Raw genomic sequence first — 26,711 nt, 5'->3', positions numbered from 1 at the left:
TTGAACCGCCACCCGAGTCTCTCCTCCCGTCGCTGGATCCGCGCCATGCGTAGGCGGATTTTGCCGATTAGAAGGTGATGATCAGACGCGATGTCGGCGCTGCGTTTATTCCGGACAATAAGAAGGCTCCGTCTCCATTTTCGGCTGATGCAGATGTGGTCGATCTGATTTTCGGTATGTCCATCACGGGAAACCCACGTGACTTTGTGCACTGGCCGATGGGGGAAGAGCGAGCCCCCGATCACCATGTCGTTATTGCCACAAAATTCTGCAAACAGCTCACCATTATCGCTCATTTCGCCGAGACCATGGCGTCCCATGACACGCTCATAGTCCGTGTTGTCGGAGCCGATCTTCGCATTGAAGTCTCCAGTGTCCTGTAGCTCGGCAGCATCGGTTGGCGCATAACATTGGATTATGGTAAGGTTACGAACCCGTGTTCTAAATCTGGCAACGCATATCCTCTCATTAACAGGCTCCCACTTGATGAGCGCAGCACTTGCCTGGACGCTAAGTAGGAGACCAACTCCACGATGACGGGGAGCGTTTTCCCCTCGAATACCAGAGTATAGTAGTACCTGTCCCGACGACAGTTTGTGTTCTCCAAAGTTTGGCCAACGAACTTCACTCAGTCCCAGGATTTCTAGCTTCATGCGTCGCGCCTCGTTGGCGAGTTGGGCCAGTTTACTCTGCTGCGCTTAAAGTAAGTCGTTGCCGTTAAATCAGTTCGATGTCTTTCTCTGTTGGTTTCTGTAACAATTGTAAAGGTTTCAGAGACAGTAGGTGGTTGGCCTAAGGTCTCCTATCCGCCGTGAGGGGGCTGCCATCTTAGGTGTAGCTTCCGGGGAAGAGCATTTCTTATTCAGCCGCTGGATGCCAGTCAGACACTGTTTGAGCCGCACCTCCATGGTGAACAGACGCTCGGGTTGACGAAGCATTTCCTCTATCACCGTGCTATAGTTACCGCGCCAGTGTTCGCGTCGCACCTCTTCACTCTGCTATTGTCGGATTGACAACATTGCCCAGGCTACGCCAACCAGCTGTGTCTATGTTTCAGCTGGCAGTCTTTTGTGATCATATGACTCGTGGAGGCGTGAAGTAGGAACTTGTGAGGACCGGAGCTAGGTATATCGCTCCTTCCAAATTGTCACGCACCATTTTGTAGCCCCAAAATCAGAAGATACCAGGGTAATATTCCAAAAACTTTCAGGTGATCGAAGATCTTCATAAAATGCTTTGGATGTTGTTTTTTTTTAAGACTTCAGGTTGATCAAGTATTTTTTTTTTTTTTTTTTTTTAACTCTTTATTTGTTCCAAATTCAAAATAAATTACATTTCATTTTAACCTAGGTGCTCCAGTTACTGCAGTAACGTACCAGCCTTAATTGTTATGATATATATCTAAGTGTTTTTACATTGTTCATGTCTTGGCAATTCAGTATTTTAAACAGGTTTTTTAACCTGCATGTCAGTATAACAATTGATATCTTAAAACTAAAAACTAAAACTAAATCTTATCTAAGTATAAAGGGAATTAATCGTTGCAATTGAGGATTGCAACGATTTTTGCCTGAAATTATTAATTATTTTGTTGGACATTTGTGCTAAAGTCTCAACATTCGAAATTCTATGTACTTCGGTAGTACTGTACCAGGGAGGCAACTTCAAAATCATTTTCAGAATTTTGTTCTGAATCCTTTGAAGTGCTTTTTTCCTGGTAGTGCAGCAACTAGACCATATTGGCACAGCGTAAAGCATGGCCGGTCTAAAAACTTGTTTAAATATTAGAAGTTTATTCGTCAGGCAAAGCTTGGATTTCCTGTTTATAAGAGGATACAAACATTTAATATATTTGTTACATTTGGCTTGAATGCCCTCAATGTGATCTTTAAAAGTTAATTTTTGGTCAAGTATTAATCCAAGATATTTCACTTGGTTTGACCAGGAAATTGGAACTCCGTTCATAGTGACTATGTGACTACTACTAGGTTTCAAAAACGAAGCTCTAGGCTTATGTGGAAATATTATAAGTTGAGTTTTGGAAGCGTTTGAAGAAATCTTCCATTTTTGTAAATAAGAAGAGAAAATATCTAAACTTTTCTGCAGTCTGCTGCAAATAACACGAAGACTTCTTCCTTTAGCGGAAATGCCTGTGTCATCAGCGAACAAAGATTTGTGGCAACCCTGAGGCAAATCAGGGAGGTCCGAAGTGAAAATGTTATACAATATAGGCCCAAGAATGCTACCCTGAGGAACTCCTGCTCTAACAGGTAGTCGATTAGATTTGGAATTTTGATAATTTACCTGCAGAGTTCTGTCAGTTAAATAATTTTGAACTAATTTCATAATGTAAAGTGGAAAATTAAACTTTTTCAATTTAGCAATCAAACCTTCATGCCAAACACTGTCGAATGCTTTTTCTATGTCTAGAAGAGCAACTCCAGTTGAGTGGCCTTCCGATTTGTTTGAACGAATTAAATTGGTAACTCTTAAAAGTTGATGAGTTGTTGAATGCCCATGGCGAAATCCAAACTGCTCATCTGCAAAAATTGAGTTCGTATTGATGTGAAGCATCATTCTATTCAAAATTATCTTTTCAAAAAGTTTACTTATTGAAGAAAGCAAACTTATTGGACGGTAGCTAGAAGCTTCAGCTGGATTTTTATCCGGCTTCAAAATTGGAACAACTTTTGCATTTTTCCATTTATCAGGAAAGTATGCCAAATGGAAACATCTGTTAAATAATTTTACCAAGAAAGACAAGGTACTCTCTGGGAGTTTTTTGATGAGGATATAGAAAATTCCATCATCACCTGGAGCTTTCATATTTTGAAACTTTTTAGTTATCGACCTTACTTCGTCCAAATCAGTCCCCCAGGAATCATCAAAAATATTTTCCCGAGAGAAAATATTCAGAAAATCCCGAGCAACCTGATTCTCAATAGGACTAGTAAGACCCAAACTGAAATTATGGGAACTCTCGAATTGCTTAGCAAGTTTCTGAGCTTTTTCCAAATTTGTGATCAAAATTTTACCACCTTCGTTAAGCGCTGGAATAGGCTTTTGAGGTTTTTTCAAAATTTTTGTGAGTTTCCAAAAGGGTTTGGAACTCGGGTCTAATTTAGAAACATTATTTTCAAAAGTTTTGTTCCTCAGGGCAGAGAATCGCTTTTTAATTTGTTTTTGCAAATCCCGCCAGATAACTTTCATGGCAGGATCGCGTGTTCTTTGAAATTGTCTCCTACGGACATTTTTAAGACGGATCAAGAGCTGAAGATCATCGTCTATTATAATTGAATCGAATTTAACCTCGCATTTTGGTAATGAGGCAGCTCTTGCTTCAACTATAGAAGTAGTCAGAGATTCAAGAGCATAATTGATTTCATCTTTGGTTTGCAAAGGAATGTTTGGATCGAAGTTATATTCCATAAATGTTCGATACTGCTCCCAATCAGCTCTATGGTAATTGAAAGTAGAGCTGTTGGGATTACAAATTATTTCTTGGGATATTTCAAAAGTTACTGGAAGGTGATCAGAACCGAAGTCAGCATGGGTAACCAGTTGGCTACAAAGTTGACATGAATCAGTTAAGACCAAATCAATAGTGGAGGGATTTCTTGCAGAAGAAAAGCATGTTGGGCTGTTTGGATATTGAATAGTGTAATAACCTGCCGAACAATCATCAAACAGAATATTACCATTGGAATTGCTTTGAGCATTATTCCATGAGCGGTGTTTTGCATTAAAATCACCAATAATGAAGAATTTAGACCTATGACGGGTAAGTTTCTGGAGGTAACCCTTGAGAAAATTCTTTTGCTGGCCTACGCATTGGAATGGCAAATAGGCAGCTATAAACGTAAGTTGTCCAAATTTTGTTTCAATAGAAACTCCCAAAGTTTCAAAAACTTTGGTTTCAAATGAAGAAAGAATTTTATGTTTGATTCGTTTATGAATAATGATGGCAACGCCACCACAGGGTCCATATGACGATCATTTCTATAAATCAAGTAATTTGCGTCCTTCTTAACCTTATGGGCAGGTTTAAGGAACGTTTCAGTTATAACGGCAATATGCACGTTATGAACTCTTAAAAAGTTAAATAGCTCGTCTTCATTATCTTTAAGAGATCGAGCATTCCAATTTACAATATTTAATGCTTTAAAATCCATTACTGAATTTTAAAGTCATGACAATATTATTTGCAAATTTTACTCCAGTTTGAATAGCATCAAACATGGAGTTAGATTTAAGCATATCAGAAATCATGTCAATTAATGAATTCTGTAAAAATTCCATTTTGGGGGCAGTAATGCTTCCTAAGTCAAAATTGTCAAAATTTCCGTTAGAACGTTGGTTAGTATTTTGATTTCTACCCGCTGCAATAGCAGCATAGGTAGCTCCATTAACTCGCTGAACATTGTTAGCAGCGAGGGGAGTAGGTACAGATGAAACATTTGAAGCAGGGGAGATATTTGTACCTACGGGTACGAAGGTAGAATTTGTTCCTCGCTGACCGTTGTTAACAGCAGAGGAATTTGTACCTGGTCGGAAACGTGGAGCGTTTCCTACCTGACGGTTAGAACGAGATTGTAGGATCGCTTTGCGAGTCTTACATTCCCAAAAATTGGATTTGTGGTTTTCACCACAATTTGAACATTTAAATTTCTTAGGATCATCCTTCACAGGACAGTCGTCCTTTGCGTGAGAGGAATCACCACAATTCATGCATTTAGCTGGCATGTAGCAATTTTTAGTTCCGTGACCCCATCCCTGGCACTTACGGCACTGAGTGAGGTTTTGGAAATTTCCTCCAGTCTTCCTGAAGTGTTCCCACTTCACTCGGACATGGAGCATAAGGCTAGCTTTTTCTAAGGCCTTAAGGTTGTTTAGTTCACTAGACTTGAAGTGAACTAAATAAAAATCATTAGAAATCCCGTTGCGCGAATCGCCAGGACGGGATTTCATTTTCATTTTGATTACTTGGAGGGGCACAACTCCAAGTAATTTTGCCAGTTCATCTTTGATCTGTTCCAGGGATTCACCACTGGGCAGTCCTTTCATGACAACCTTGAACACACGTTCAGTTTTGGTGTCGTAAGTAAAAAATTTGTGCTTCTTCTCAGTAAGATACTTGAGAAGACATTTAAATCCGTCCAAGGTTTCAGCCAATACACGGCATTCACCCCGACGTCCAATTTGTAGTGAAAACTTAACTTTCACGAAATTCAAAAGTTCCATGCGAAGAGCATGGAAATCGGTAGTGGTTATTACAATAGGGGGAATCTTTTCCTTCTTGGCATTAAGCCGGGAAAGTTTACTAGAATTTTTCTTGGATGATGGATCATTCTCATCATCCGTGAGTAAATCAAATTGATTACTCAAATTAATTTCATCAGAAGGGGGGTCAAGAGTTTGCCCCTTTCTTTTGCGTTTAGGCGCCATGGCGGCAGTAAATTTTTATCCAAATCGATTTCCAAGCAGATTACTATAAGAATCTGAAGGATCGAAGAGGAATTTTCCAAATCGATATCCAAGAAGGATTACCTCGGGTAGGGTCCAAACAAGGATCGAAGAGGAATAAGAGTTGAACAAGGTAGAAAATTTTTACAGGTTGAGCACTGAAAAGTACTGTTTAAATTTGTTGTAGCTTTAGGTAGTAGTAACACTTCCTTCAGCAAAAAGCAAATAGATCCGCACGGCAAGAGAGCACGATGCGGACTGGTTGATCAAGTATTATTCTGAAGATCTCGAACTGTCCAATAATTCATATCATGTCTCCCGATTATTCTCCCAAGATATCAGGGGGATTAGGAATTATTCCAAGAGCTATCAGCTGATAGTCTTCAACTGTTCAGCAACTTTAATCATGTCTCCTGGATATGCTCTAAGTCAGCTTCATCTGAAATTATTGTTAAGACCATCAGTTTATAAAAGATCTCCATTAAGTCCTTTGGATAGTTTTGAAGACTTCTGGTTGATCTGGCATTATTCTCTCCAACTGTCCAATAATTTGAGTCATGTCTTTATGATATTCTCGCTAGACGAACAGTTTTTTTTTTTTTTTTTAATCAAGTTCGTTTAAGACTCAATCGTGTTAGCTTTACGGAGACGATAATTTGTTGTTCATTGTGTATAGCACAATTCACTTAATTCTATGTCTAGTAGAAGTTGGGCAAAATACTCCCGGCTTACCCGAGGTTAGAGGGGTACATTTACGAAGGATAGGATAAGGGGAGGAGCTTAGGCGCAGGGTTTGTTGTCTCATCAGAGCGATGTCGCCAGCATGAATGGTAGTGCGGTTCTATATTCGTCTGGAGTTTGACCGGCTATGGTGACCAGTGGGCGGCGATCAAGACAAACGAATTAAATTCTTATAGGATAGAGAACTACTTCGGCCTTATCGACCATTTTGAGCCTATCGAGCAGAAAACTTCAAATAAATCCATGATTTAAGAGTTAACAAGCCAATTATGCTTTTGGTACGATACTTTAGCTAATAAGCTAGCGAAAGAATTCAATGAGAACGCGTGATATGAAGGTTTACACCCATGATTCCCAAAAACGCTCCGATCGAATCAATTTTTATCTTCATCCGATAGGCCGAAGTGAATTCATTGGCGTTTCAATGGCGTTTCAATGCGTTAGGCTGAGTTTATAATCCGTAGGCTGAGTTTGGCTTCAAGAAGCAGTGTTAGACTTTTGACAATATCTCAACGATTGGTTTTTCTTTATCAAATCTTATGGTACGTGCGGAAAGGTAAATACATTTGGAAGCTATCAGTAATAAAAACATTCCGTTTGGTGCTAAACTGCACTAGATTAAGAAAGACTAAGTGCGGGTTGTGCTTAACAGGCCGGAAATGGGGTAGTTAATCCTACTAGACATTTTCAGAAACACATAAATCGACTGCATATAGCGGAGATAGAGGATACCCAACACGTCTCTGATAGGGCTATAGGGTTAGATAGCTAGGCGGTCAAGAGATATTCGACAGCTCTTTAGGTGATTAAAGGTTCAGAGAAGTTTACAGAACTTCAGTAAAGCTAAAGTAGTGCTATAAGAGAATCTGAAGATATTTCAAAGTGAATACTAAACAGAGTTCCAAGAAAATTCTAAGATAATTCCAAGCAATCCTTTTTAGAAATATTCAGAGGTGAAATCTAGGGAAATTTTGGAAGAATACTTAATTATAAAAAAGCATGCCGAGAGATCTCCTTGATTTAATTTTTTTGCCGATTCTAAATAAAAATCTGAAGAAAAATTAAACAAATTTACGCGAAGCAATTGATGAATTCCTAAGAAACTAATAAGTAAAATAAAAATTTGAAAAAATTTCAAGATTCCGTACACAGAAATTCAAGATCCAGAATTAAAAAAAAAACCTTCCGATTTTTAGATTTCAATTCAGAACAAATTTCAAGATCCAAAAGGGCTTAAGATTGTGGAGAAAGAAATTTTAGAAAACTGCAACAGTAATGTACAGTGTATCTCAAAATTGAGCGTACAGCTGTCCGTACATTAAAAAAAAAAAAACAGCTGTACGAGCACAACTTAAGAAGATAGATTTCGAAATTTCCGGCTGCTGGCTCATAAACCATTTATTGGCAATCGGTATAGTATTGGGCTTATTTGGATGAGTGTGTAAGAAGATAAAGCTATTCTAGAAAAAACTAGATTTCCTTTTTCTTGAAATACAATAAACCAAACATATTGAAATTTTGCTCATCTGTAGTCATAATAAAGATCTTTAAAATGCCGCTAATTTTACTAAAATCCACCTACTATGAAAAAGTTGAAAATCGACTGTTTTACTGAAATTACTCAAACTGCATATACACTCTGCCAATAAAGTCCAAAGCGATACCGACAAATCAATAAATAGTTGTTCAACCACCAGCCAAGATTTCAAAAATCTATCTACTAACAGTCTTTCAAAAAATTGCCCATTCAGGTGTACGCTCAATTTTGAGACACACTGTATGCGAGAAAAATGCTCTATGGACGGGCATTCAATATACCAGAAAAATTTTCTAAAATTTCTGGTCGGAAGTTCTAGGGTCATTTTGAAATGTACAATTAATCTACTGAAAGAGGCAGACGGTAACCTTCTATTTGCATTGTACAAGTTTAATGAACACTATAGTATAGTATATTACACTTGGTGTTTTCATTTGGTTTCCTGGTAAACGGGAAATAGCTTATGGTTCTTCCCGACAATTCCTAGGAATAAGGAAATATTTCAGTGTAGAGACCGGAAAAGTATAAAGTTGAATTCATGACAAAATTTAACCACTTAATTTAAATGTGTTTGCTTCTATTGTACATTTTTTTTTTCGAGCTGCCTTTGATTTTTATTCCGTCTTCTTCCGTAATTTTAAATATCCTCGCGAATTTCGTTTCGTCTAAAAGATATATCTGAATTCTAACATAAGTATTTTCCAAATTCCCTAGAAATTTTCCTCTGATTTCATTAGAAGCTTCTGACTTCCACCATAGCTTATTTTGACTTCCATAGGAAGGTTCATCCAATTTCTTCAGAAAACTTCCTTAAACTTTCTTTAGAGATACTATTAGACAAGGTAACGTGACTGTTATTTGCGATGATGCAAAGTGCTTGTCAGATATTAAAAGTATGGCACAGGCCAGAGAGTTCCAGAAATTTTACAGCTGTTCAAAAACAGCTCTGAAGATCTCAGATTTTTTTTGAAGTTTTCGGAACTACTCTGACATTAGCAAGCTTTAAACTTTCATGCATTTCTATGGTTTCCCTGAAATTCTCATCTCAAAGTTCCCACAATTTTCCTGGAGATAACAGAACTGCCTTGTAGCTCTGTCCATGAAAACTACCCTGATGCTTACGGAACTTCTCTTATAATATTTGTAATTCCTTGAACTTTTCCAGACTTCCTTAAAGTTCCTTTAATGTTTCTAATGATCAGGGATTTTTTCAGAAGTCCATGGTTTTTTTTCTGGAATTCTAGCAAGTTCCTGAAGCTATATCAATTTCCCAGAAGTTCTCGAAACTTCATCAATATTTTTGTAATTTCCCTGATATTAACAGAACTGCCCATGATTCCCAGAAATACTGGGAACTTCTCTCATATTCTTCCAATTCTCTTGAAGATCTATTAACTGCCCTGAATTTAATAGAAACATCCAAAGAATTCCTTATCTTCCTTTAAAAACCCTGAATTTCTGTGTGGTACTCAAAATATTTCTGAACTTTTCTAAGTCTATCTGAAGCTCTTTGGGGGAAAATAGGAATCCTCTCAGAATCTTATACAATTTTCCTTTAACAGCCCTGAAGCATTAATTTAAAAAGCTCCCACATTTTTCTAACGTTCATCAAACTTTCAACTAGTTCGCGGAGGTTCCCTGACGTTCTTGGATATTCCTTAATGTTTTCTGAACTTCTACGAAGTTTTTGGAGTTTTCTGTGAAGTCTTTTGTGAAGTTCTCAAGATTGTCAGAAATTTCATAAGTTTCCTGGAGTAGTTTGAACATCCATACAAATCATATAGTCAGTCTTTTTAGTATACATCTCCCACACAGCTATTTGTAAACGTCTTAGTAATATTATCGGAACAAATGAGAAAATTAATTTCCACAAATCTCTGGGCCCAAACTTTTAAGAAAAATAAAATGGTTTCAATGATCGCAATATTTGTTTGAAGTATTCAGTATGAATTTAGTTTTTTATCAGTACGTTAACAATTTTTCGAAAACCGCTAAGTTTAATGCCATAAGGTCAAAAAGCTGAACTTTGGTAAGTAAGAGATTAAACCTTGAAATCATAAGCCTAAAAAAAAAATCAATTGAAAAGATTTCCTGTACCTAGGGATCACAAGTTCTTTAAGTTTCTTTATGATGATCCCGCTCCAAACATAATTTTACTGTAAAATACCATACACTATTCAATTACTGCTGATTTTCATACAATTACCGACCCTATTTATCACAGAAAGCAGACAATACAACGCTTAATGAATCACGGCATTTACGTTCTCGGTGTTACAGTAGTTAAAAATAAGCTCACCATAAAATAACTCAAAAGCTCGTGTTTCAGTTGCAGAAGCACACCCCTCACATACTTTGTACCGTTAGGCACCGAAATCAGGACACTTAATCCGTTGAATATCAATGCCTACCATGTTCAAAATAGGCATCGCTCAAAATCATCTCATATGATTATTATGATGCAAAGTAGACGTGGTGGGACCTCCCTTAGCTCAGTCGGTAAAGGCTCAGCTACAATTCAAGACCATGCTGAAGGTGGCTGGGTTCGATTTCCGGTTCGGACTAGGAATTTTTGGTACAGACATCGATAGCTCTCAATTAATAAATCAGTGCCAACATTTCAAAGGGGCGTAATTGCATTTGTAAACAATGACTTTAGCCATCGATTTCTCGCGAATAAAAGCTCACTCATGAAAAATAATGACACCATTAGGTAGAGGAATGTTTCCTCTACCAGCTAGCATTGTTATTTTGAAGAGGTAAGATTTCATTCGCGAGAAATTGATGGCTAAAGTCATTGTTTACAAAAGCAATTACGCCCCTTTGAAATGTTGGCACTGAAATGTAGAAGTGCATCTCGAACATTCAGTTGAGAGCACGAAATACGCTATTGTGCGATATTAATTAAAAACGAAATTCCCGAACAACGAACCGTCCGATAATCGAAGCATGACGGTACCTACTGCTACCATTATTGCTAGATGGCCACATGCAAGCCTTGGTTAATAATAGCACCCATGATTGCTGCCCTCGTTCACTTTCCCGGCAAGTCCTGAGCAGATAGGCCATTCTAAGGATCTTGGCTTTGCATCATAAAATTGTAACACTTTCGCAACGCGTGGCAAGCAGACTGGTGGAAGGCGGTGGAAGAGCGTGTAGCGTGAATAATTATAATTTTCGTTTTTCGTAAAATGTTATGCCTCACTTGGCTTGGCTCTGCGCAATGAAGCACGGACTCGTCTTTAGAAATCTGATCCTTCTGGTATCATTTAGGCTTTAATGAGTTGTAAGCCGGCGATGAAAGCGTAATCCTGTGCCACAGAAGTCGTCCCAACATGGCAGAAGCTTTCTCCGGGAAATTGCAATTACCGGCATCTGATAAGAAACGTCATCAAACGGAACAAAAGACCAACAAATTACCATGATGTGTCACTTTTTGAAGTAAAATCTTTTCCCAAGTCCATTGTTCGGTTGCAAAATCGAGGTTATTATCCTGGCTTGATCCCGATTGTGATTCTATCGCCCTATGTCGAGGCGGTATGCTGCGTTTTCACAGTTTTAATAGAACCTCAATTCACCCCCCCCCTCCCCCGTTAACGTTGTATTCGGTCTAGTTGTATGTGGGTAATTTTTCACATGCGAGCACTACCACACCGAATATGCATAAGCACGGTCGTAACACTTTGTTATGGTGTAATTATCTGCGCTAATTAAAACCGGAGCACCGGAACGCTTTCAGAAAACATGCGAAACTATTATCGGAAGTTTATTGGGGGGATGGGGGTATAAGCTTGGTGCATGGAAGTGAAGGGTAACGATGCTTATGAGGTTGTGAACTTGAGATTTATGGCTGCTTAAAAGGAGTTACAAATTGAATGTTCTTTAATATTTTTTAACATGCGTTATATGTTACAATCTGCTGATCAGTTCCCAATCCCAGTCCCAATGGAAGCGATCTGTTTGATTATAATATATGCTCAGAATATTTCATTACTATTTTAGTTAAGGTTGAAAAAGGCTACTATAGAGCATGAATTCAAAAATAACACAACAATTAAACACTTAATAATGTTAAAAAATTGTTCGAAAATAATTTGGCAGTCCATTTTGAACATTCGAATTGCAGAAAGTTTATTTCCATTCTGTGTTAACTGCTTTTGCTAAAAGTTTGGAACATTTCAGTTCGGATCGGTCTCGAAAAAAAAAAAAAAAAATCGTGAACAGTTAGGGCCTCCTTTGACACAGTCGGTAAAGGTGCAGCTACAGAGCAAAACCATGCTGGGTTCAATTCCAGGTCGAGTCTAGGAATTTTTCGGGTTGGAAAATTTCTCGACTTCCCTGGGCATAGAGTATGATTGTACTCGCCACACAATTACACTCATGGTTTTTGAAATAACACGGGCTTTTTAAGCAACACGGTTTTGTTTTACACGTTTTTTTTTAATAACGCGGTTGATGAGCCAAAAATTTCAAGTGTTTTCTGAGGAATGGACTTAGCCAAAAAACAAACTTGGAAGCATACTTCGAGTGGGTTCACCGGATAATATGGGTACATATTTTCGGAACGGCGAAACGACGTGTAGAGACGGGAAATCGATGATTGATGTCATTTTGGAATCCAAGATGGTGACTTCCGGCTTAAGATGAACTTTCGAATACCCTTCAATCTGGGCGTTTTCGGAACGTGGTTGACGTATAGAGGCCATCAATTGATGATTGACGCCATTTTGCAATTTTTTTTTCATGTTGTTCATGTTGACAGAGGGCGAAATATATTTTTATATTTTTCCTTGAAATTGTAGGTTTTTTTACACAACAAATAAAAACAAATCAGCGAAATGTTTTTGTTTTGCGTTATACTTTTTGGCGTAATCAAGTTTTGGGTTTTCGCTCAATACTCCTATGCAACTAGACTATCATGCATCTCCATTGATTTATTGCGACGAAAAAAAGCCATTTTTAAAAAATTTGAATTGAACAATTGAACCATCCTAACAAGGAAATGGTCACCCTAATGACAAAATAAAAAAAGTGGTCTAATATTTTACAGTAAGGAACAAAACTATCAATTGTTACGAAATTCCGCTCATTATATCGTTTTGGTATGGAATGGCTGACACAATAGGTATTTCTAAACGGGAACACCATGTAGAGGCCGGAAATCGATGCTTGATGACATTTTGCAATCCAAGATGGCAACTTCCGGTTTATGATGAACTATCAAATACCTTTCAATATGGGAATTTTCGGAACGGGGCCGGCATATAGAGACTGGAAATCGTTTATTGACGCCATAGTGGAATCCAAAATTACGAACGCGCCAATTAAATTTTATGCATTAAGTTTTTAAATTACGATTATTTTCCATGATCTGTCATTATAAGATTCACAGGAATGTTATAGCATGAGCATTAGACTGATGCAAAATTTAAATTTTTCGCTCCACAGTGCTTAAACTGTTGCAAGTTGAGTCCTGCTTAGCCTCCCAAAATTTGAACTACTTTAGTAAGAAACTGACTTGACACAAACCATTTCAAGTTTATATGGGAAAACTTATGTTTTTGTTCATATCTTTCTAAGAATTCACCACTTCACTATGCTTTTAAATATGATAGCAGTGATCGTAGCAATTTTTTTCAGCTACAACTTTGTTGAAAATTACTTTTCAATCAAATGTAACGAACAAAAGTTATTAATGATTCTAGTCACTGATGTCTTATGATTATGCTCATTCAACTGTTCAGCAGGCAACATTGGTGTTTCTGGTGCGAAGAATAGAGCACAAATATCATGGCTACTATGTCACACTGCAGAATACAGTGTTGTCCACAGAACAGACGCTTGATCATGCCTTAAGATTATCAATCTCTTAAACAATTAACATCATTTTAATTTGACATTTGGCTGAAAAACGATTTTGCGCAAAGTTGTAGCTTAGAATATTTCCCGTAAGAACGGTTTTAAAATTTTTCGAAAAAGCAATATGGAACATGAGTAGAAGACAATGAAAAAAAGTTTGGTTTTCCCATAGTAATTTTTAACTTCGAATAGTTTGTGCCAAGTTTAAATTTTGAGAGGCTAATCAGGACCTGATTTTAAGCCGTTTTAGCACTGTGGAGCGAAAATTTCAAATTTTGCATCAGTCTAATGAGCATGAGCATGATTGACCGCCCACGGTTGCTACTCTGTTATTGCCAGACCAGCTGTAATTACACAGAGAACCAATAGACGATGCTTGGGACTAGCAATCATCCTCAATGTGTAAAAACTGATGATCTCAATCCAGGCAATACCAGCGCCGGCCGCGCCCAAACACTGGTCAAGAAAGGAAGGGGTAGGAATGTGTTGACGTTACACTCGCTTTGATGGAAGCCGAGAACACCTCTGAACTTCCACGAGGAATCACTGGGATTTTGGGTAATAGGGTTGGATTTGTAGTAGGGTTCGTTTTGGTAAACGATAAGCTGAATTGATGTTAACGATCATATAACGCGAAGGAGCTTGGGATTGAACCCACGGTCTTCTGCTCAGTAAGCAAAACCAGCACTGGATGAGCGGACGGAGTGGTTGCCGCAATTTGGATGCCTGTGACTTTGGCTAAGAAAACCGAACATTGCTGCTGAATGCTCAATGCCTCGGAGCTATCTCCTGCTTTAAAGTTGTCCTTTATTCGGTTGTCGGTTTTGATTTGGGGAAATTGTCAACTTCTATCTCCGAGCCAGTGAATCTTGTTCACTGATGAGAGATCTACGTTTGTGGTCGTGCAGAGGATTCTTTTCCCCTCCTCGAGGAGAAATATCCCATCAGCATCCGAGGTTTTTTTTTTTTCAAAGAAAGTACTAACTATAGCTGCATGTGTGTGAAACCAGAAAGGAAGTATTCCCGCTTCAATGCAGGCTGCATCGGTGGACGTCGATGGGAGAAGGCCGGATACAATATGGATATAGCTGTTGAAGGTCGGAGCAAGGGTTCTAACCAGCTTTTCGGTGGCTGTACAGGTGAGCTCCAGAGCAGGCAACTTTCGATGATAGCACGTGCAACTTTAAATAGAAGATTAGCCGCACCAGGTTTAGCCTGCTACGGCAGCTGGACTTGGCGACTTGAAAATGGAGTTCAAAACAAAGCTTGCGGTCGATGAGGACGCCCAGGACCTTTAATGTTTTCCGCAGCGGGATGGCATTGTTATTTATATATATCTGTGTTCCAGTTACTCGATCAAGAGAGGAGCAGACGTGGCACCTGACGCTCTTCGAGGCGGATAGCTGGAAACCAGCCCTACGGACTCATCTAGCAACAGCTGAGACCGCAGCCTGTGCCCTCATCCGGGTGCGGGTCGGAGTTCGTCTGACAGAAATCACGAGGATGTCGTCAGTGTTAACGAAGATAAATATGTTGCGTGGAAGACAACTGAAGAAATCTTTCGTAGCTATCAAGAAAAGCGTCACAGCAATGATCGATCCTTGGAGAACGCCCGTTTCCTCACAGAAAAGCCGGGACAGCGTGTCGCCAATCGTGACCCGGAAAGAACGATCAGTAAGAAAGTTTTTGGCGAAGTGGCCTATCGAGCCATTCCATCCCCAATCAACGAGTTGCTTAAGAACAGATATCCAGATATTAGATATCTAGAGGGACCATCTCAATGTAGCTCTCGGATTCCTGGAGGACGTCTTCAAGCGTCGCAAAGTATGTGGAAGTGCCATGCCCCTGCCGAAATGCATGTTGTCGGTTGTCGAGAAGGCAATCATTCTCGAGGAACTGTTTTAGTCTGCGATTGTCCATTACCTTTGCCATGCAGCAGGTGAGTGCGATTGGACGATATTTGGATACCTCACGGGATGCTTCATTTGTCTTCGGAATGGGCACAACAAGGCTCTCATTCCACTTGACAGGGTACACCCCATTCAGCCAGAGCTGGTTGTATAACTCTAACAATTTGGTCTTACCTGGAACGGGCAAGTGGGCTAGGAGGGGGTAGCCAACTTCCGGTCCGACGGATTTACCAGTGCTTCGGCTTAACGCAAAGCGGATGTCCTGCCAGGAGAAGGCCTGGTTGATACCCGTGTTGCTAGGGTCCGGTGGTATTTTGAAATTGGTGACAGAGGTAGAGCGGGGCTGTTCATGGCGTTTAAAATCTTCGTCGTACTCGTTGATAGCGGAAAGACCAGTAAAGTATTCACCGAGTTTGTCCGTGACAATGTGAGGGTCAGTGTCTGCTTTTATCATTTACCATCACACGCAAGGAGCAGCGCTTCAATCCAGTGTAGATGGATTGCGTTCGTTTTGAATATCTGTGCTGTGAAGTACAAGCGAATCGAACAAATGAGTTCATTATACATCAACTAATACGCGTTTGTTGACTTTCACCACTGCTTGATTATCCAATCCAAAATAGTCAGAAGCGATTCTCAAAAGCAACATAATAAAATTAATTTTGGTCAAAATGATTATGTTGAATATTGTCGATTTCAGAGCCTTAAACCTCGATATTATCATCAATTCAGCATGAAGCAATAATTGTCCATCAACCTTTGAATAAAAACCAACACAACACGTTTTACAGCGCTATATTTGTTTAATATGAAAACAATCATTTTACATATGATCCTCAACATCATCCCCACCAAGATGAAGATGAATATTGATATTGACAACAACACAGGCGATAATAAACATCCAACCACGAAAGAACAAAAACAAATCAGTGCCAACATTTCAAAGGGGCGTAATTGCTATTGTTAACAATGACTTTAGCCGTCAATTTCTCGCGAATGAAATCTTATCTCTACAAAATTACAATGCGAGCTGGTAGAGGAAACATTCCTCTACCTGCTGGTGTCATTATTTTTCATGAGTGAGCTTTTATTCGCGGGAAATCGACGGCTAAAGCCATTGTTTACAAATGCAATTACGCCCCTTTGAAATGTTGGCACTGAAATGTTGACTTCGATACTCAGAGGTTGCGTTGATCAAAAGAATGTGTTTATGTCAAAATTGAAATTCATGCAGGTAGTTGTTCTATCTGTTAAGGTTGTCTTCAATTTCAGCTAAGTTGAGTGTAGAAGGAATGATTTTTATCAGCACTGGTCAGGGCCATCGACATGTAGATGCAGTGGGGCCATACGCCGCTTGTTACTGAGGGCGTTACTCGACTCCAAAGGTCAGTCGAGGACTGCGACTCGTTGATGCTGTCAATAAAGTTCATCTAGCTAGACTGCTTTGCAGTTCTTACTTCTTGACGGCACTCGTTGTGGAGCCTGTGGTAGTTACCTAGAGCAGTTTTGCAATCGATGGCATCAAGGCGGTGATCGTGAAGCTGCCCTCGGCAACTAACGCAAGGTCCACAGGGCAGCTTCCGTTTATGAGTGCGAAAAACAATCACGTCTGAATTTCGCAAGAAACCACATCAAGATCGAGTTCTGGATGCGTGTTCTGTGGACGGAAGAATCAAACTTTGAGATATTAAACCAAAAGCTTCGCATGAGAGTATGGAGAAAGGAACGTGAAGCAAGCAACGGCATAATGACTACGGACAGCTATATTGACGTTATCAATGAGAATCTCGAAGAATCACAACATCTGGCTGCAGCTTCTTCTGTATGGAAACCCACTTTTTCTTCATTCCTTCCTTAGATCTGACCTCCTTGGGATCCTTCCGTAGTGTCTGCTTCATAATAGCTCCGTATTTTCCGATGGGCCTTAGTTCCGGTGTGTTGGAGGGGCTTCATGTCCTTGGATACGAAAGTGATCCCATTGGCTTCGTACCACTCCAGGACAACATTTCAATAGTGGCACGAAGCTAGATCCGGCGAGAAGATTGTAGGGCCCTCGTGTTGCTTCAACAGAGGAAGCAGACGCTTCTGTAGACACTCCTTGAGGTAGATCTCCCCGTTTACAGTCCCAGTAGTCACGAACGGCGCACTCCATTTGCCTCATGAGCAGATCACTTGTTTTGGCAAAGTTTGAAAGTTTCTGCTTCCTTACTTCCTCCGGAACATCAAACTTGTGCTGGGCGGTCAAGAACAGTAGCCCCAGAAGCTGCCGGAAGTCCGCCTTGACGTAAGTCTCATCATCCATGATGAGACAATGAGGCTTCGTCAGCATCTGGGTGTACAGTTTCCAGGCCGTATTTTGCCGTTCGTCACTGTGGTAGAGTGACTCACATTTACATATGTGTGAGATGTGCGGTGGTTCTCCTGATGTTCTCTTGGTAGAGTGATCAGTCTTACTCAGTATGGCATGGTGTTTGGTTCGTCTACCTCGGCTATAGTTTACCGCGTGTGTAATGATCTAACCAGCTATTCAGTTACCACAAGATGGCGACGAGGTGTACGAATCCTCAGCAGTGAAATTAAATCCCGTACGAAAACATATTACAGAAAAAAGTCAGTGCGATTCGGCAATACCTAGTAGTGGAAGTTTTCAGGTAAATTAAATTTGAAGATAATTGCATCAGCAGTAGTGTTTATCTCAGAATTTATAATTCGGTGGAGGAAAAAAAATGAAAATGGCGTAATGAAGTGAAGGAATGCTAGAAAATGCTATACAAGCAGGAAAAAGCCCCAGAAGACGCCATTTTGAAATATTGGTTGTGTCTGTAATTGAAGAAAGAAATGATCAATTTAAAAAAAAAAAGTGTTGATAGTGCGACTATGGAAACGCTGATAATTGCTACAGTGGAGTGCAAGAGAAACTAAATTGTTCTTTATAACGGTAAAAAAAAAAAATGAAATAAAATTGCCCGTGGTACCATCAGTCATTAAGAAAATTAGAAGCGATTATGCCCCCGAAGCCATTTTGAATAAAATGCTTGGTTGAGTATGTATAAGAGTGTGCAGAAAGTGAGCAGAAATTATTAAACCGTGAGAGTGTGTTGAATCAGAAATGTAGAGAATGGAAAAATGAGATGATTAGTTACGAGTGAATGTGGCATAGATGAGAAAGATATATTAGTAATGGTAAGCCATGGTGGTTTGCTTTAGTATTCCATCCTGACGGTATGGAGTTCAAACCGAAGATGCAGCAACATTAAGGTATGTACATATAAAGAAAACAAAAATATTATGATATCCTGTACTGGTTCCATTACGGCCGCCTGAATCGAAACTTCATGTAGCCAGTCTAAGAAAAACAAAGCAAGGTATATATTTATAAATGTTAAAAATAATTAATGCGCTAATATTCACTACGCAAGAAAAAAATTGCTTGTATTGGAGCTATGAGAGCGATATACCTGTCTGTTCATCTCACTTTGGCTCGCGGAGACAGAGAAAGTGGTGAGAATGTATGTGTGATCAGATTAATTTTCGAACAAACGAATGAGGGAACTGACTCTCTGAGAAAATAATGACAAGTAGCAAGATGGTTAAACTGTGTTTGTGTCAGACAGAATACATGTCATGCGGGAATGTTGAAGCCATTTGGAAAATATGACTTGAGAAAGTATTTGTGTGCTGATTGAATTGCAGCCTAAAAGACAGAGTTTGGTGCCAAATGGCAATGGATGAAAGCTAAACGGAAACTCAAATGAGTAAGATGTGTGATGCATATGAAAAAATCCTATTGGATTTGCGCACTTCAATGTTATGTGAGATGAAAGCGTGGATGAAAGATTGCACTGAAACTTAATTTAGTAGAATGTGTGATGCTTACAGAGGTCTGTAGGTATAAAACAAAATCCTATTAGATTTTCGCTCTTGGATGTTGCGAAGAAGGAATCGATTAGTGTGAGATGATACACGTCATAAATGTGTGTACTTATGAAGAACAATAATGGAACCTTAATAAAATTTTAAAATGTTTGCCTGCTCTTGGATGTTGCGAAAATATGGTTCGGTATATTAAGTAGAAATATGTAAAGAGATTTAAAAGGTACACAAATGTATGAGCCAAGAAAAGTTTAATAATAAATTAAGTTTTATGGTCGCTCTTGGATGTAGCGAAGCTCATAAAATGAATGATTGTTGATTTATGAAGGATGAGTTTACGCTCTTAAATGTTGCGATTGATAATAGTAATAATAATCCTCATGAATTACAAATACAGCCAATGTCAAGCTACTGAAAAAAAAAGTATATTGCATAATACCGATTAGATTCTGATATGAAAAAAAAACAAAGACTGAAATACTACATTTAATAATAATTAAAAAAAAAAATTGTGTAAAATGTGTAAAATTGGATTGTATGTAAAATAAAGTAAATGCAAATGCAAATGTTTTGTGTATTGACATAATTGACAGATACAGCCAACATGGATGACCCAGAACTGAACGAGAGTGGTGGTAACACGTCGATAATTCAACAGAATTTATCGCTCTTTAGCCCTGCCTCATACAACTTGCCACATTTCAAATATAAGCATTTGCCACTATCGGAAATTCGAAATGCGTGGGGATCGTGGATTCGATGGTTCGAAACCGTCATGGCAGCTGCTAGTGTCATAGATGGCTCAAGCCGCAAGATGCAACTGCTTGCCATGGGAGGCATGGAATTGCAGAGTGCCTTTTATGGAATTCCTGGATGTGACGAAGAAGATGATGACTCGACAAAGGACCCGTACATTTCAGCAAAAGAAAAATTAACACAATACTTCTCACCGAAGCACCATGATAGTTTCGAACGATTTCTGTTTTGGTCAATGGTACCGGGTGATGATCAGTCCATCGAAAAATTTGCTCTACGGGTTCAACAAAAGGCTGAGAAATGCTCCTTCGGGAAGACAGAAACGGAAAGCAGGCATATTGCGATTGTGGATAAAATAATCCAATATACTTCTGATGATCTGCGACAAAAGTTATTGGAGAAAGAACGTTTGACTCTTGATGAAGCCATCAAAGTAATAAATGCCTACCAATCCGTAAGGTACCAGTCTGCCAAAATGAACCCAAAATCGATTAGAGGTCCAATCAACCGTCCCTACGAGTCTGAAGGATCTATTGTAAATCGGCTCTACGAAAATTCCTTTAAGGCGTCCGAAGCAAAGCCACGCTGCTTGCGCTGTGGATACAGTCGACACCGTGAACCGGAGCAATGCCCAGCATTTAATAAGACCTGCCTTCGCTGTAACAAAGTTGGACACTTCCAATCTGTGTGCAAAACCAAGAGCGCAGCTAGTACTGTAAGTATGTTTTTATTTTACACCTATAAATTGTTATTGATTATTGAAAATTTGATCAGGGTACATTTCAAACGAGATTTCAACGATCATTTGATCGAAAACGAAAAACTACACTCGTGAACAATCAAGGTCCTTCGCGCCCGGCAAAATATCCCAGACCGGTCTACAAAGTCGATGAACAGAGCGATGAATCGAAATGTGAAGAATTTCCGGTGTATAATGTGGGCGATTCTGATGAGCTGATATCTTGTTGTATTGGGGGAGTTGATATTACTATGCTCATTGATTCAGGTTCTAAACATAACCTCATCGATGACACGACATGGGAACTTATGAAGCTCAGGGACGTAAAAACACGCAATGAGAGATTCGATCACGAAAAACGATTTTTGGCATACGGCATACGTGTTCCGTTGAAGTTAGTAACTGTATTTGATGCTGACCTGGAAATCAATGACGGAGGCAAGCTGTTGAAGACCACATCCTCATTCTACGTGATCGAAAAAGGCCAGCAACCATTGCTAGGAAAGGTAACCGCCCAACAAATCGGAGTACTTAAAATTGGTCTGCCGAGTTCACAAAACGCTTCGATTAGCAAGATAGATACAGCCAAGCAATCTTTCCCCAAAATGAAAGGAATAAAATTGAGTTTGCCTATTGACAGAACGATTCCACCAGTAATCCAACCTCTTCGACGTTGCCCTATTCCTCTTCTGCATCAGGTTGAATCCAAATTAAATGAACTGTTGCAGATGGACATAATCGAGAAAGTTACTCGACCAACTTCCCCTCTTGTTCCAATACTGAAAGACAACGGGGAACTTCGATTGTGTGTAGACATGCGGAGGGCGAATCTGGCCATTCAAAGACTCAATCATCCTTTACCAGTTTTTGACGATTTGCTTCCGAAATTTCGGAACGCCACACTGTTTACAACATTGGATATAAAGCAGGCGTTTCACCAGGTGGAACTAACGAATGATTGCCGAGATGTGACAACATTCATTACAAATTGGGGTTTGTTCCGATATAAACGGTTACTTTTTGGTGTGAATTGTGCACCCGAGTTGTTCCAAAACCTTATGGAAAGCATTCTCGCAGATTGCAAAAATACAGTTGTGTTTATCGACGATATCGTGATTTTCGGGTCCACTGAGGAAGAACACGATTTGGCAGTTAAACAAACCCTGACCGTCTTGAATCGCTATGGAATTTTACTGAATGATCATAAATGTAAGTTCAAACAAAAGAAAATATCGTTTTTGGGTCACAATCTATCGCCTGAGGGAGTTGCACCAACTGAAGAAAAAGTGAAATCAATTCTGCACTTCAGAGCACCACAAACCAAAGAGGAGCTTAGGAGCTTTCTTGGTTTAGTGACATACGTGTCACGATTTATTCCGAACTTGGCTACTATGAACTTCCCGCTCAGAGAATTACTGAAGCAGCAAACACCATTCACCTGGAAACCGGAGCACCAAAGTTCATTTGATCAGATTAAGCAAATGATTGGATCTCTGGATCATCTAGGGTATTACGACCCTAAAGACCGGACATTGTTGGTCACATATCCATCGGGAGTTGGATTAGGTGCTGTATTAATACAATTCAAGCAAAACCAGCCCAGAGTTATCAGTTATGCGTCAAAAAGTCTCTCGGAAACTGAAAAAATGTATCCTCCAATTGAAAAGGAAGCCCTGGGATTAGTTTGGGGGGTCGAACGTTTCAGAATTTATCTCTTGGGAATAAGCTTTGAATTAGAGACTGACCATAGGCCACTGGAAACTCTATTCACGGCCACTTCACGACCAACTGCTAGAATTGAGAGATGGATGCTACGCATTCAAGCATTTAAGTTCAAAGTTGTTTATCGTAAAGGGTCGGCCAACTTGGCTGATGCTTTTTCTAGACTAGGAGCACACATTAACGACAATGAATGGAGTGATGAATGTGAGGTGTTTATACGGCGTATTTCAGCTGAGTCGTTGTCAGTGTTGACAGTTGTGATGAATGAAGAAGATTTTGATCCCGAAACAGAAATCATCATTCGTACTATCCAGGAGGCCGCCGCTGTTGACATTGAAGAAGTCATACATGCCACCGCACTTGATCCACAGATGCAGAAGTTGAAAGTGTGTATCGTAAACGACTCTTGAAACTGTGATGATCTGAAGCAATACATCCCGTTCCGTCATGAGTATACGTATGTGAATTCACTAATCTTGCGTGGATCCAAACTTGTCATACCCGTAAGCTTACGCCAAAGGATGCTTCAGTTAGCTCACGAGGGGCACCCAGGACAGTCCCTGATGAAACGGCGCTTACGAGAACGATGCTGGTGGCCAGGCATAGACCAGTCAGCCATTGATACATGCGAAGCTTGTGAAGGATGTCGATTCGTCGGAACCGATGATGCGACGACCGTTACCCGATCGTCCGTGGGTCGATATTGCAATTGATTTCCTCGGACCAATGCCATCGGCAGAATACATCCTCGTGGTCATAGACTACTACAGTCGTTACATGGAGCTGGAAGTCATGAGCAAAATTACCGCTCAAGAAACTATCAAAAGATTGAAGCGTATTTTCCGTATTTGGGGACCACCAAGGACGATTACGTTAGACAACGCCAAACAATTTGTATCTTGCGAATTTGAAGAATACTGCAAGATGAATGGTATTCATCTCAATCACACATCACCCTATTGGCCGCAAGCGAATGGGGAAGTCGAACGCCAAAACAGATCACTTTTGAAAAGGATGAAGATTGCAAACGCTTTGTATGATAACTGGAAGGCTGAACTAAATCACTACTTGGAACTGTACAACAATACCCCACATACGATAACAGGTAAAGCTCCAAGCGAGCTTCTCCAGAACCGGAAGTTGCGCACCAAATTGCCGTGTATTGAGGATCTTGAAACGATCCCACCTAGCACCGATTTCAGAGATCAAGATTGTGAGAAAAAAAATACTTGGAAAGCAGCGGGAGGATGTGAAGCGTAGAGCGAAACCGAGCGGTCTCTCGATTGGAGACACAGTCCTCATGAAGAACCTCTGTCCAACAAACAAACTGTCTACAAATTTCTTAAAGGAGAAATTCACTGTTACAGACAGGCAGGGATCAAGGGTCACTGTTCAATCTAAAGAAACTGGGAAAACATATGACCGTAACACTTCACACCTGAAAGCGATCGTTGAACCCGTACAAATTAACACTGATGATCAGCGCGAAGATAACTATTCAACACCAGAAGCCTCTGTTGACATAAGAGCGAACGAAGAATCGTCGGATCTTGGGAGTGCTGGTCTGGACTCGGACCTGCTGTTGACAACCATCCAACCACGACGCTCAGGAAGGGCACTTTAACCTAAGGCCATCTATAGCCCATAAAGATAAGTATCCTTCTTTGTTTAAATCTCGGTTTAAATCGTATATCTATTTATAACATTGATGCTAAATATATAAAATAAATCATATCTTGAGTAAAAAGGGGATGTGGTAGAGTGACTCACATTTACATATGTGTGAGATGTGCGGTGGTTCTCCTGATGTCCTCTTGGTAGAGTGATCAGTCTTACTCAGTATGGCATGGTGTTTGGTTCGTCTACCTCGGCTATAGTTTACCGCGTGTGTAATGATCTAACCAGCTATTCAGTTACCACAGTCACGATTTGGAGCCTTCTGCACTTTGTACGTATGCAGTCCCTCCCGGTCCTTGGCTCTTTGAACGAAAGACTTGGACAAATTCAACTTTTTGGCCACATCCCTGACCGAAGCATTGGGATTCCGCTTAAACGCTTTCACGACACGCTTGTGATCCTGATCACTAAAAGAACATCCATTCTGACCGCATATCTCCTTCCGTTCAATGCTCAGAGTTTTGTAGTAACGTTTAATCACTCGACTCACCGTTGACTGCACGATTCCGAATTGCTTTCCGATGTCCCGATGAGAGAGTTGAGGATTTTTCAGGTGACCGTAATTAAGACTTGAAGAATGTTTTAAAACCTCGATAAAACTTGCAATGTTGTTTGGGATCTGCTTGACCTTGAAATGCTTGCTCGAAGACGTAAGCTACAACAACGGTACTCAACGGTGACGTCGATTGCTCTCATCTTCTGTCACTGCTTGATTTCCGTGCTTCAGGTAGGATGTTACGTCAGCAATCCTTGATGCGACCGAGCTTTCATCGTACTCTCTACGGCTACAACCAGCCTATTTGTGCAATGGTTCGTATGTTTGTATCCGTCGAGTTCACGTTTGATTTTGGTATGACCACACCTCAATTTGTGAATAGAGTAAGAAGACTGAACCTTATTTTAAACGAATAGTTTATTCATAAAGACAACTTTGTCAGATGACTTATAAATAAATCAATAAATAAATAAACTAATTCTACCGAAATTTTCAAGAGAAAATACCCAATTGGTAATAATCTACAGCGTTTTTCCGTGATGCAATTTGATGTGAGACACCCTTTAGAAAATCTGTGGGTGATTCTCGACTTAAATGTGGGGTAGACAGGTGTAACCAATAAGCACACCAACTTTTCGGCATTTCTGAAGGCTTAATGTTATTCGCAAAATACCTTAAGAATTTCTCGGAAAGCATGCCGAGACGACTTCAGTAGGTTATTGAAGTCAAAGGCGGGCACATAAACTATTAATGCTAATAACAGTTTTTTTTTTTTCAAAGGAATCAAAGTTTTATCGAAGGTGGATTTTTATTCAATGAGGGTTACTGTAGGGCTGCCTCTCTTTTCAGCCACACCGAAAAGTCAACGCAATCTCTTCTCATCAAATGTATTTGCAAGCACCCTTCATGACAGTCGAGGTTGACTCCACAACAGACACTCGCAAAACCATCCACTCGTTTCCAGTCTTGACAGAGCTTTGGAGCGCGAAACACTAACAACAGCCCATCCGGCAGCATCCAAGGTCTTTGCCTCAATGGAAACTTTTGCTCCTCCAAATGGAGTCGCTTTATTTCGTTTAATCTCACTAATTAATTATACACAGCACAGCAGGACGATAACACGGCACCGAGAGCACAATGTGCCTACCAAGCATGGAGGAGGTCTTCGAAAGTTTCCTACGTGCCAAAGGTGAATACTGAACAGTCTTATTACATAACACGCGGAATTCGCTTCCAACTGATTGACGTCGCTGTGAGGAACTTTTTGATCCGATGATTAAAGTGAAACTAATGCTCTGATACTTCTTTGAATCGTTTGGAAATTCAAACAAATCTCAAAGAACTCCGATTTTGGAAGTTCAGGAGAAATAATTCCCCGCCAAATTCTCTACAATGGAGTGGAAAACTTTGCCAAAATCTGCGTAAAATCTCCATCGCCAGCGAAAGGGATTACTGCTATCCATTCTGCCTGTTTGTTTGTCACACCACACAGGACCGTGTTTGTTGTTCTTCTTCTGCCAGCGAGCTCCAATCCAGATAGGTACCCTCCTTCACTCACCAAAAAGTCCTCCGTCCGAGAAACCGAGCTCGCTTGTGGTTTTCGATGTGGACAGTTCGAAACACTTTTTTCGCTTGTTTCCTTTGCGATGCTGCTCCTACTGAAGCATTATGTACCACCACCACGACCGAGTGCCGATGGTGATGTTCTTTCCGGTGACAGGAAGTTTTTCGGACGACGACAACGACGGCAAAACAAAAAAAAAACATGGGCGCAGAGATGTGTAGAACGATGATCTCCGTGAAATTAGCAAATTGCTTCGGCCAGTAGCTGTCACATCGTTTGGGAAATGTCACGCCTTGGTCCCGACGGTTTGACGGAGGCCTGCAGCAGGACGGTGACTGTTAAGCCGGAAGGCTTACACGGTCTAGTTTTCG

The 26,711-nt window shown here is 40.1% G+C and overlaps 1 protein-coding gene and 1 pseudogene across 3 annotated transcripts in view; both read right to left on the bottom strand.

Moving 5' to 3' along the window:
- The window catches only part of LOC135709598 (uncharacterized), a 28,546-nt pseudogene extending 12,582 nt beyond the window's left edge, over nucleotides 1-15,964 (bottom strand).
- The window catches only part of dpr12 (defective proboscis extension response 12), an 852,041-nt gene that overhangs the window by 554,159 nt on the left and 271,171 nt on the right, over nucleotides 1-26,711 (bottom strand). The window lies entirely within an intron of this gene.

The sequence above is a fragment of the Ochlerotatus camptorhynchus genome, unplaced genomic scaffold (genome assembly GCF_037179485.1).
Source record: "Ochlerotatus camptorhynchus isolate MF236.1 unplaced genomic scaffold, CSIRO-AGI_Acam_v1.1 ptg000361l, whole genome shotgun sequence".
Lineage (NCBI taxonomy): Eukaryota > Metazoa > Arthropoda > Insecta > Diptera > Culicidae > Ochlerotatus > Ochlerotatus camptorhynchus.
The sequence above is the reverse complement of the archived record's forward strand: the minus strand, read 5'-3'. Positions and strand labels throughout refer to the sequence as shown.